Here is an 11,884-nt window from a genome sequence, read left to right as displayed (position 1 = left end):
GAAGGTCCAATGTATAACCTATGATGCCCAAGATGGGGCTGGGGCAGAGAGGTATGCAGCAAAGGGTACTGGTTTGTGCTTGGCCAGCGCTGCTGGGCCAGGGGTGAGTTCCTGTGCAAAGGGCAGGTTGGTTCTCTGCAGCTAGCAGGGTCCTAAATTTTCCCTGAGGGAACAAAGCTGCATAGCATGGGAAGGAGATCCAGGATGTGCAGGGCCCTCCCAACCAGGCACGCCCCATGCCTGCTGTACACGGTGCTGAGGAGCACCGGCGTGGGGCACAGAGCTGCCCCAAGCCGACAGGGCCACGCCACGCTTAGATGCTGGATGACCTCCAGGCACACCTGGACAGAGAGCCCCATCCGCCTGGGCACAGGCAATCACACAGGCCCTCAACCAGAGTTGGAACAAGGACTTAGGTCCAGCTGGCAGCCTTGCCAAGGATACCAGTTACCCAGAGGACAAGCAAAAGTGGCAGTGGCATGGCCTCTTCCCGTTGGCAATGTGGCCAGGCAGAGGATGCCTTGGAGGAGGACCGGGAGGGTGCCCAGGGGCCAAGAAGTCACCCTCTGTCTTAGCCTCAGCTCAGAGCCAGATCTCATCACTGCTCACACTGGACACCCGATAAATGCACCAGGCCCAGACACACACACACACACACACACACACACGCATAAACGCTCGGGTACACGTGCCCCTCCCCCAAAGGGACCGTCCTTCTCCCGACCCTGGCTCTCTCCCTCACCCATCTACGCCCCTTCTCCCCTCCTCTGGATTTGGGCCGAAGAGGAGGGGATCCGGGAGGCGGGGGTCACGAAGCATGCCCGCCCCTGCCTCTGGGAGCTGGTTCTTGAAGTCTAATAGGTTAGCCAGGGGGAGAAGAGTGGGAAGGACATTCTAGTTACAGGGAACTGCATGTACCAAGGCCAGGAGGTAAGAGGAGGCATTCAAGGAAGTAGTGGTGGTCCAGTGTGGTCGGAGGATAGGCTGCATGGTGGGCAGGGACTGGAGGGGGAGGGGAGCCAGATATTGCAAAGGGCCTGAAAAGCTGGCTACAGGGTTTGGCTTTTGTCCTGTTGGCAACAGGGAGCCCTGCGAGAGTTTGAAGCAGGGAGTGACTTCATCAGAGGCATGTTGTGGAACGATCACCCCAGTGGCCAGAATGGAAACTGGGAGGCCCGGTAGGAAGCAGGTGCATCGGGCCAAGCCGGAAGTGTGGAGGCATGAACCAGGACACTGGGGGCAGGGAAGAGAAGAGGAGATGAATTTGAGAAGTATTAGGTTGAATTCTTTGAAACTGCTCTTTTGTAAAAAAAAAAAAGCTGATTGACGATTGGTAATTTTCATACGGTTCATCTTTTTAAAAAATAATTTTATTGTTTTTTTCAGTTGGTTTCTACATTTTATTTATTTAAAAATTTTTATTTTATATTGGAGTATAGTTGATTAACAATGTTGTGTTAGTTTCAGGTGTACAGCACAGTGATTCAGCTATACATATACATGTATCTATTCTTTTTCAAATTCTTTTCCCATTCAGGTTATTACAGAATACTGATCAGAGTTCCCCGTGCTATACAGTAGGTCCTTGTTGGTTATCTATTTTAAATATAGCAGTGTGTACATGTCAGTCTCAAACTCCCAATCTATCCCTCCCCACCGTTTCATCTTAATATTAAGGAGGTAAATGAACTGAATTGGATTTCAAGCCCGATTTGGATATGAATGTGAGCAAGAGGCTGTCAGGCTGGGGGCCATTTTTCTTGACTTGATTGCCAGATTGGATGGAGGTGCTACTATGGGGGGAGGGACCTCAAGTGTGTGTGTGTGTGTTGGGGGGGCATGATGGGGAAGAGGCATTTCAGGTTAGATTTGTTGATTCTGAGGTGCCTTTGGGACCTCCAGGAGGTGGCTGGATATCTGGTCTGAAGCTTAGGAGAGAGGGATAAGCTGGAGACAAATTTGGGGTTACCAGCAGAGAGAAGACAGTTTGGGGTAGGGATGATTCACTCTGGGAGAGCAGGCGAGACAGCAGGAGAACCAAAGGAGTGAACTTTCTTAGATGTAAAGAGGATTTTTAAAAGATGGTTGTGACCGTGTGCTGCAGAGAAGGCAAGTCCCATAGGACTGAAAAGCGCCTGTTGGATTCAGCAAGGAGGAGGCCATCTGTGAGGGGGAACATTGATGGGAGTGGCCCGGACTGGGCTCTGGTGGGGCAGAGACTAGGCCCTGGCCTTGACACTGTCCCTTCATCCTCAGTAATGCATGGCTCCAGCCACCAGGGGGCAGTGGCCACATGGAATCCAGGCCGGAGGGATCCACTGGGGCCAGCAAGCTTGCAGATAGATGTGGGCTGTGGGCAGGGACTAGGGGGGCGGGGGCATGGCCCACTTCAGAGGCTGTTGCCTGGTGGGGAGGGACGTTCCCACGTGAAGGGAGCAGGGAAGAAGTTCCGGAAGGACAAGGGAAGGAACTCCTATCTGTGGGGCAGCCGAGGGCAGATTAGCAATTCCCAGTCCTGTCTTGCTTGCAGTTTCCCTCTTTTGGGCCTTTGGGGGTGCAGGTGGGGTTTATTCAACCCAGTACTCCCAATGGTCATGAGGTTTGTATTTTGGACCTTGATTTTCTCTACTCTCATTACTTGATAGCCCTACTTTGCATTCTGTGTTTGAGGCATACTGAACTTTTTTCAGTCCTCACCTGCTACCATGTGAAAGTCCTTCTTCCATGGAAACGCCTTACCCCCACCCCCATCCTTAAGGTCTTATCTCAGGCATCACCTCCTCCTGGAAACCCTCCCTCACTGCCCCCTCCACCTCCTCTTGGTTCCTACAGAGCACAGTTTTCCCTATCTTGAGCCTTAACAACAGTTAACAGTTGTTAAAGTTAAACTTAACAGTTTTCCCTATCTTGAGCCTTCTGGCGCATAATTTTTTGTTTATTTATGTATTTTTGGTCAGCTTTATTGCAGTATAATTTAAATACAATCATTCACCACCTGTAAGTGTACAGTGTGATGGTTCTTCACACACACAGGGTCATGTAACTACCACCACAGTCATGATGCAAAACATTTCCGTTACCCCCCAAAGTTCCCTCCTGTCCCTTTTCTACAGTCCCTCCTCCCAATCCCAGCTCCTTTCCACCACTGAGCTACTTTTCTGTCACTAGAGTTTCGCTCTGTCTAGAATTTCGTGTAAATGGAATCCTACCGTATGTAGTCTCCTGTGACAAGCCTTGTTCACTTTGCTTTTCGGGTTCATCTGCGTTGCTGAGTGTATCAGTAACTGCACATTTATTGTCTTTTTCCACCCCACAACAGGGTCTCTGTGAGGGTCACCTTTGTGTTTTCAGCTCATAGCACGGTCCTAGCGCATACTAGCACTCATTGAATGTTTCTTAAATGGGACTGAATCATATGCTCTGGGAGAGACAACCTAGAAGAGCTTCTTGATCCTTGGAAGTGCATAACACTAGGCCCATCTGCAAGATGCCCAGTGGCCTTCACGTCGCCCTCCAGCCGCTCCTCCATTTGCCCTGGCTATTTCTAGCCAGCAGGCTCTTGCTCCTCTGCTCCTTTCTAAGCTTCTTCCCTCTACCTGGTCCTTGGTTCTCCACTCCTGCCCGCCCTTCTGGCCTTTGGAAACCTCTGTACCACGGAGCCCTCACCTCCTTGAGTCTGCCAGCTCCTCCTCCCACTGCCTCCTGGACCCTCCCCCTGCAGCTGCCTCCACACCTCGGGCTGGCTCTGGGTACCATTCTCTGTGCCCCAGGAGCCCTTCTCTCTGAGCTCCTTTTGGGATGCTGCAGGCAGCTCTCTGCCCCATCCCGAGATGCTGAGTTACAATTTCTCTTCCCTCCTCTCTTCTGCTTCCTGCCATCCCCCTTCATGCCCCACTCAAACACCTTCCCATGGGAGGACCTTGGGGGAATCTCTGAATTTTATACTGGCCAGAAAAACCTCTATCTCTCTGATTTCTTTCCCTCTCCTCCTTCCCTCCATCTCTCATCTCGTTTCTCCTCTCCCCAGTCTGGGTCCCTCTTCTTGACACCCTTAGCCCACTCTCTTCTTGCTGGTCTCCTGTCTGCCCCACTTACCTCCTTTCTCCTCCAGTCTCCCCTCCATTCTCTCCATACATTTACCTGCTGTCCCTGTGCTCCCCGCTTTCTCATCCACTGTCTCCCGTCCGCCTCTGTCCCCACGGCCTCCTTCCTTCCTTCCCGAGGTCCCATTCCACTTCTACTTCTCTTTTTCCCCCCCTTCTTCTTGTACCACTTCTCTCCTCCTTCTCCCAGTTTCCTTCCTCCACCCCATGTGCCTCCATTTCCCATATCTTACCCCCTTTACCCTCAGGGGTGTAAGGGAGACCCAAGACTTGGGAGCCAGACACAAAGATACACACACACACACACACACACACACACGTGGCCACAGATGCGTGAACAGACACGTTGCATTAGCGAGCATGTGCCTCTATCCAGAGGTGCGTTCAGATATGCAGACACAATTATAAGTATCCATAGCTTACAACATATTGCATTTATAACACCAGGTACCGTTATTTTTACACAAATTTCTGAAATGTGAATGGGCCGAACGAGGAAGGATGAGAGCTAAGCACACAAGTTCACTCACAGGGGAAGAGCTGCGTGCATGCATACCTGTACCCAGACACGGCCCTCACTCAGACCCCCCCCACACACACTCTTCAGAGGAATCCACACTTCTGGAATCAGGGCTCTTTCAGAAGCAGGGAGAGCACGCACATATTCCCAGCGTTGTGTGCCATGTCCCCCATACATCTTCGAACGTGCCTGGTGGTTGCCTCAACCCTCCCAGGGTTATGACTCAGGGCTGGGTGGAGCCCTCGAGAGCATTTAGGACAACCTGCACCCAGGGCTGTCCTCCCGCATCTGCTTCTGGTACGTATGTACATGAGGAATGTCAGCTTCTGCTTGATATGGATATTCTGGATAATTAGGGGATACCTATCCTACGTGGGCCACTCAACATCCTGTCTAGTGAGCATCTGAAATGGACTTTGCACGTAGCAAATCAATGTTTTTGGATCCTTAACACTGGTACTCGTGTCCTTAGTGCGTATTCATCATACACATAATTATCGCATACTTGGTCATTCTTAGAAGGGATGAGCCCTCACCACATGCCGTCCTTTTAGGTGCTGGGGGGCGAGGCAGAGCACAGCCCATCCTTGTCCTTGGCCCCAGCCCTGGCCTGGAACCTCCCTTCTGGCAGTCATCCTCTCTCTGTTGTGCACACACACACCGGGGTCTGTTGGGTACGTTCATTGCAGGGTCCGTGTTCCTTCTTGCTCTTTCCAGAGTGGGCCATTCCTGAGTTGTCATTACACACACACCTTTTTTTGGGTTTCCTTCTTACTAGCGGGACCCATGTGCCTTTGTCTGCAAACGGAGTGGGAGTTTCTTATAGTAACTTGTGTTATACTCACGTTGTGGGTCTCCAGAACCTGCTCGTGGGCCTCTCTCACGGTGACACTAGGGAGGCCCATTAGGTCATGCGCCTGCGTTATAGGCACAGGCCATACAGTACTCCCTGCGTTCATTTGCGCTGTGCATACAGTGTGGATTCTGGCAAGCTGCTTGGTATGTGGTTCCTACGTCCATGCCCTCCCTGTAGGTCCTGGGTGCCTAGTCTTGTGCAGGTGGGGCAGGCATTTCCTGTATTTATTTGTGTCCTGCACAGTCAGTGTGGGTGGGGCCTGAGGGCCTGAGGGCCTGCGTTGTGCAGGATGCATTAAGTGGTTCTATGTCTCTTATGCACGGGCTGCGAAAGTCCCTGTACCTACTTTGTATGCACACGGGGTGAGTATTTCTCGCATTTGTTTGTTTTGTGCACACAGTGTGGGTCCCAAGAGGCTGCTGCGCACACGGGGTAGTAGGTACTTCCGTGTCTGTTAAGCACGCTGCACGGGCCCGTGTACTTACTTTGTACGCCCGCGGGGTAGGTGTTTCCTGTATTTATTTCTGTTACGCACTTGCATTGTAGGTCCCGGGAGCCCTCTCGGTACACGTGGGCAGTTGGCGATTCTCATGTTTCTCTCACGCACCCAACGCGACGATCCTGTGTGCCCATTCAGTCGGCACGGGGCAGCCGGATGACGGGTAACAAAGCGACAGGCTGTTGCCGAGCCCAGACCGCGCGGCGCGCCCGCGCCCTCCTCCCCCAAACCCCTTCCCGGTCTGGGTACCACTCGCAGCCCCATCCTCCTCCCCGCACCGCAGCGCCCCCGCCGGCCGGGGCTGGCGGCCACGTGTCCTCCTCAGACTCGGAGCGGACTTTGCCTGGGGCCCAGGGTCCCTTCCCCTTCAGCCTCCCTTTCCTTCCTCTCCCTCCCCAGCCTTACTGTGTCGGGCACAGGGGAGGTGTTCAGTGACCCTGTCCTGCCCTCCTTGCCTCCCTCCCCTCCCTGCTATTTTTGTCTCCCCCGACCTGCTCTCCTGTTCTCTCCCCCTCCCCTCCCCTAGACCCCCTTGTCCCTCTCCTGGTCTCTGCTCTCACCCCAGCCTGCACCTTTCTGCTTTCCCTAGGCTCTGCCTCTTTGTCCCCCACCCTACCACACACATCTTTTCCAGTCTCATTCTGTATTTCGGACTCTCCATTTATCTCTTGGTGTCTCTGTCTTGTACCTCCCTATGGATTTCTGTCCACCAGGGCACCTCTTCCAGTGTCTGTCTGTCTCCATCGACCATATCTCTCTCTGTCTCTTTAGATGTCTCCTCTGTCTCTTGCAGTCTCCGTCCAGGTCTCTGTATCTCTGTGTTTGTCTGCGTCATCACTTTGCCTCTGTAAATCTCTGTCTTTGCTTTCTGTCTCTCACTGTCTGTATTTCTTCTTGTCTCTTTTTCCATCTTGGCCTCTGTGTCTCTCTTTGCACATTTCTTTCTCTCTGTCTCTTAGGTTTCCTCTCAGAATCCCTATGTTTCTCTATGTTTCTGTCTACATCTCACTAGTCATCTATCTCCTTGTCTGCCTCTGCCCCTCTCTCTCTGTGCCTCTTTCTCTTTCTCTGTCTCAGTCTCTGTATCTTTTGGTCTCTGTCAGTGTCTTTCTGGCTTTGCCTCTCTCTGGCTCTTTCTTCATATCTCTCTGACTCTGCATGTCTCTCTTATCTCTGTGTCTATCTCTCTGTGCCTGTCTCTGTCTCTGTGTCTTCCTATCTCTCTATCTCTCCAGCTCTGTCTTGCCTCTTCCTCCCTCTTTCTCTGAGTGTGGCTCTTTCTCCTATCTCTGATTCTTGCATGTCTCTCTCTCTTATCTGTGTCTCTGTCTCTGTCTCTCTCTATGACTATTCACATCTGCTGTCTGTCTGCTTCTTTGTGGCTGTTTTTCTGACTCTTCCTCTCTCTCTCTGCATGGGTCTCTTCTCCTTATCTCTTTGTCTCTGAGTGTCTCTGGTTCTAAGTGCCTCTCTTTGCTTTCATGTCCCCATCTGCTCTCCCCACCTCTCTCCTCACCACCCGCCCATGCCTGTGTCTACATGTTTCTGTGTGTCTCTGGCATCTCTCTGCCTCTGTTAGTCTCTCCCTGCCTCCGTATCCCCTGTACTCCCAGCCTCTCCCCTCTCCCTTTCCTTCCTGTATTCTGTGTCTCTGGTGTCTCTTTGAGTCTCTGGGTCTTAGGACATCTCCCTGCCTTTGAGTCCCCCTCTGTTCCCCACCCCTCTCGCTCTGTCTCTGTGTTTATATGTTTCTGTGTGTCTCTGTGTCTCTCTGACTCTATGTCTCTGTCTCTGGGCATCTCTTTGTCTCTATGAGTCTTTCCCTGCCTCTGAGTCCTCTGTGCTCCCTGCCTATTCCCTCTCCCTTTTTCCCCTTGTCTCTGTCTCTGGATGTCTCTGTGTCTCTGGGTGTTTCTGTGAGTCTCCAGGCCTCAGGGCACCTCCCTGCTTTTGAGTCCCCCTCTGCTCCCTGCCCCTCCCTTTCCCCTCTGTCTCTTTCTGTATGTCTCTGTGTATCTCTGTGTGTCTCTGTAGGTCTCTGTGCTTTTCCTTGTCTCTGTGTCCCCCTCTATTCCCTACCCCTCTCCCCTCTCTCTGTTACTGCATCTCTATCTGTTTCAGCCTATCTCTGCGTGTCTCTGCGTGTCTCTGTCTCTGTGAATCTCTGTGTCTCTGTGAGTCTGGGGCCTCTCCCTGCCTCCGTGTCCCCTGCGCTCCCCGCCCTCTCCCTCTCCCTCTCTCCCCCCTCGCTCTCTCGCTCGCGCTCTCTCTCTGAGCATCCTTGGGCCCGGGGTTGCCATGGGGACAAGGTGGGAGCCGGGGATGGCGCGCGCCTGGGCTCGCGCCGGCAGCTCAGGCGAGGAGCAGCGGCCAGAGCAGCGCCAGCAGCAGGCAGCGAGCGGGCGCGGGAGCGGGAGCGGGAGCGGGGGTAGCGTTGGCGGCGGCGGCTCCTCCTCGGCCATCCCCTCGGAGCCGTGCAGCTGACGCGCATGGCGAAGACAGCGGCGCCTACCGATGGGAGCAGCGGTAAGGCAAGGCGGCGCGGCGCAGCCGGGCGGGCGGGCGGGCGGCGGGCAGCCTCCTCCTCTCCCCAGCTCGCCTGCGCGCCGCCCGCTCGCCCTCCCTTCCTCCCTCTCCCCTCGCAGCCCCTGCCTGCCCGCCCGCGCCGCGCTCGCCCTTCCATTTAAAAATCTTTAAAACTTTGCATATTAATATCTGCGCTTTGCATAATCTGACCCGCGCTTTATTGATTGCAAGAAGCTTAATGCAGCCGGCTCGGCCTATTGCAGAGAGCTCTCCGGGCGGGAGCCGGGCGGGCGCCGCTCGCTCCGCACCGCGCTCGGGCTGCCCGCCGCCGCTGCGGCCCCGGCCCTCTCGCCTCCCTCCCGGCGCCCGGCGTCGGGGCTTTGCCCCCTGGCTGGGTATTTTTATTATTTGGGGGCAAGGTGTGTGTGTGGGGTCGGCTTACTGTTGGTGGCAGCGAGGGAACCAAAGGAGAGATGTGCGTGGTTGGGGGGGGAGGGATGGGAAGAAATGGGGACGCAGAGGAGGTGAAGAGGGAGAGAAAAAGGGGAGAAGGGGCAAGAAGGAAGGGGAACGGAGAGGCGTGGAGGAGGAGGCAGTAGAGAGAGGAGAGAGCAGTCGACTGGGGACGGAGCTGAAAGGACGGAGGAGCAGAGCGGAGACAGAGAAGAGAAAGGAGGGAGGCCCAGGAGCGCAGACTAGAGAAAGAGCGGCCGGCCGGGAGCTGGCGGAGGAGACGGGCGGTGGGCGCTTTCATCGCTGCCGCCCCCAGGCCAAAAAAATAAAGAAAAAGAGGAAAAAAATAACACCAATAAAAAGACGAAAATAAACCACATCGCGGCTGGGGCCATCATATACAAAAAGGAGCGAGAGGAGAGACAAGGTGGCATCTGCGCCCGACTGGCTTCGTTCGGCGCTTTGGAGAGGCTCCCTGGGCTGGGCGGGATCCCCATTTTGGACCCTGCATTTGGGGAACGGGCGACTGTGGAGAAAATGAGGCGAGAGGGGGTCAGGGCTGGTGGCGGTGCCGCCTGTTTTTTTTTTTTTTTTCCCTCCCTTTCCTGGGGGTGTGGGGGCCGGTGTAGTGTGATGATGGTGAGGATATTGGTTGGTGATGCTGTCTGAAGCTCGGAAGCAAGCAGGGTGCGTGGGGGGGAGAGGTAAGAGGGCACGGGGAACGAGAAAGGGCTGGGGGTGGGAATGAGGGGCAAGAGAAAGAAGCGGGGTGCCTCGGACTGCCAGAAGGGCGGAAGACGGGATCGGGGCTCGAAGAGGCCTCGGCATCTCTGGCCGGAGAGGTGGGCAGTGGAGCTCCAGGGCCCCGGAGCGATGTTGGGGAGCCAGGGTGCGCCCCTCAGTTCTCTGGGCAAAGTCTGTAACTTGGGGAACCCCCTCGGCCGCCTCCTCCTGCCTCTTTGCTCCCTTCTCTTTTCTTCCTCTCATGTCCTACCTTGGGCTCCTTTTTCTCCATCTCCTTTGCTGGTGTCTCTTTCTCCCTGTTTTCCAGTTTCTCTGTCTCTTCCTCCTCTCCAGAAAAACTACCCCCCACCCCCTCAGGTTTTCTTTTTTTGCCATCTTCCTTTTCTCCACCCTCCCTTTCTTTTTCTCTCTTTTCCCCCTTCCCCCTGTCTCCCTCCCTGCCACTCATTTTCCCTGTCGCCCCGTCCTTTCTACCCCCTCCCTCAGTTTCATTTATTCATCACTTTTGTAGCATTCGGCTTGAACAGTGTGCCAGGGAGAGGGGCTCTGTGCAAAGACAGGACTCCCCTAAGTTCCCACCAGAGTCTAAGCCTTATTCCGCAGACCCATGTATTTCTACCCTCTTTTATCCCTGCTGGGGGCTTGGGTCTGCCCCGGGTGGGGGGGCTCTAGCGCCATCCCCCTATTTCCTCTGGCCTCCTGGAGAAGTCCTGCTGGATGCTCACTGGGGCCATGGCAGGGGGAGGGGAAGACTTTAAGTGAGGGCTCATGGTTCTGGACTCAGCCCCGCTGAGAGAGAAGGGTGTGGACGGAGAAGAAAATGACACAGATGGCTAGTGGGAAGTGAAAAGGGGAGGCAGTTTGTGCGGGGGTCCATCTGAGAGGGTCCTCAGAGCTTTTGCGCCCCAGGTAAGAGATCCAAAGAGAAAGCCTCTGGCCTGCTGACCACTCCCCGCTCTTTCCCTCCCTCCTGAGGCCTGCAGAGTTAGGGAGCTGGTCCTGGATTTAGGGAAAGACCCAATGAGACGCTTAACTCAGTAGCTTTTAGCCTCTTACCATCCTGCCAGGCGAATTTGCCCCCTCCCCCAGGGCAGGAAGGGAGAGTGTGGTGTCAGTGCGCAGTGAGGGGCTGGAGTGTACAGTCAGACCATGGCGGCCATGTGCATGTGTACACGGCCTACGGGCATTGAGAGAGGCGTGCAGGACGGACTGACTGTGTGCAGGGCTTGGGAGCCTTGGCAGAGTGAAGAGCCAAAGGTGTAGAATCATGACATGTGTGTCCAGCGGGGGGAGACCGGGTACTGGGGGTTCCCATTGTGGGTGATATGTGTGCAGGAGGGAGTTGGCGCGAGTATTTATCCTGGAAGGTCCTTCCCTTGTCTCGATGTCCATGGAGCCCTCGCCGCATGTGCACTCGGGAGGCACTCTGGCTCTGTGCGTGGCGGCCGTTGGCGCGTGTGCAGATCTGTGTGCCAAGTCTGGCATCGGCGGTGGGTGCGTCAGTCTGTACGTGTAGCGTGGTTGGCCTACAGGCTCTGCGTGCAAGTACTAGGTCTGACTGTGGTGTGTGCCCCAAGAGTACACATGGAATAAAGTCACCTGTGTGAAAGTGTAATACCGTTTTGACATAGAGCTATTATTACTGTTGTTGTTGTTTGTTATTCTTGTTAGGTGTCTCTGGGTCTCTGTGTGTCCTGGGTCAGAAGGAGGGTGGGTTTGTGAAGTAGGGTCCCGGTTTAGTGATGAGAAATGTGCACAGAGGTCGTGGGCGTAGGGGTGGGCTTGACAGCATGCTTGCACAGCAACCTTGAAGCTGGGTTCAAGAAAACAAAACAAGAAAAGATCCCGCCTCCCCGAAGTCTGCCAGCCCACAGAAACCTTCCCTGGTTCTTCCGTAGTAACAAAGCGTCCCGTGGCAGGGGGTGGCAGGCGGGCCAGGAGGGAATCGCATCAAGGCCACCGGCAGCATCTCCAGTTGCTGGTAATGGGATTCCGCATCTACTTCCTGATTTCTGGATAAGGCTGGACAGAGGCCCATCCACGTCCATTGGAAAGGTCCAGCTCCCCATTTCCCTTAGGCTGCTGGCCAACCCTCCGGCCGGTTGCAATGCCATCCTTGGGGACCTTGGTTGCCCTCACTTCCCTCTGTCAGTCTTTGCAGGGAAAATGGAGGGTGTCTGTTT

General features: G+C 54.7%; 1 protein-coding gene across 1 annotated transcript in view; it reads left to right on the top strand.

The window, feature by feature from the left end:
- The first annotated feature begins 6,137 nt into the window (after nucleotides 1-6,137).
- Nucleotides 6,138-11,884, top strand: part of POU2F2 (POU class 2 homeobox 2) — a 79,160-nt gene continuing 73,413 nt past the window's right edge. The window contains exon 1 of the mRNA XM_082438691.1: nucleotides 6,138-8,504. The gene's annotated coding sequence lies outside the window, so the exon portion shown is untranslated. The remainder of the gene's footprint in view (nucleotides 8,505-11,884) is intronic.

Source organism: Balaenoptera physalus (genome assembly GCF_965194825.1).
Source record: "Balaenoptera physalus genome assembly, chromosome: 19".
In the NCBI taxonomy this organism is placed as follows: domain Eukaryota; kingdom Metazoa; phylum Chordata; class Mammalia; order Artiodactyla; family Balaenopteridae; genus Balaenoptera; species Balaenoptera physalus.
Note: the sequence above shows the minus strand (reverse complement) of the source record. Positions and strands in the feature narration are given on the sequence as shown.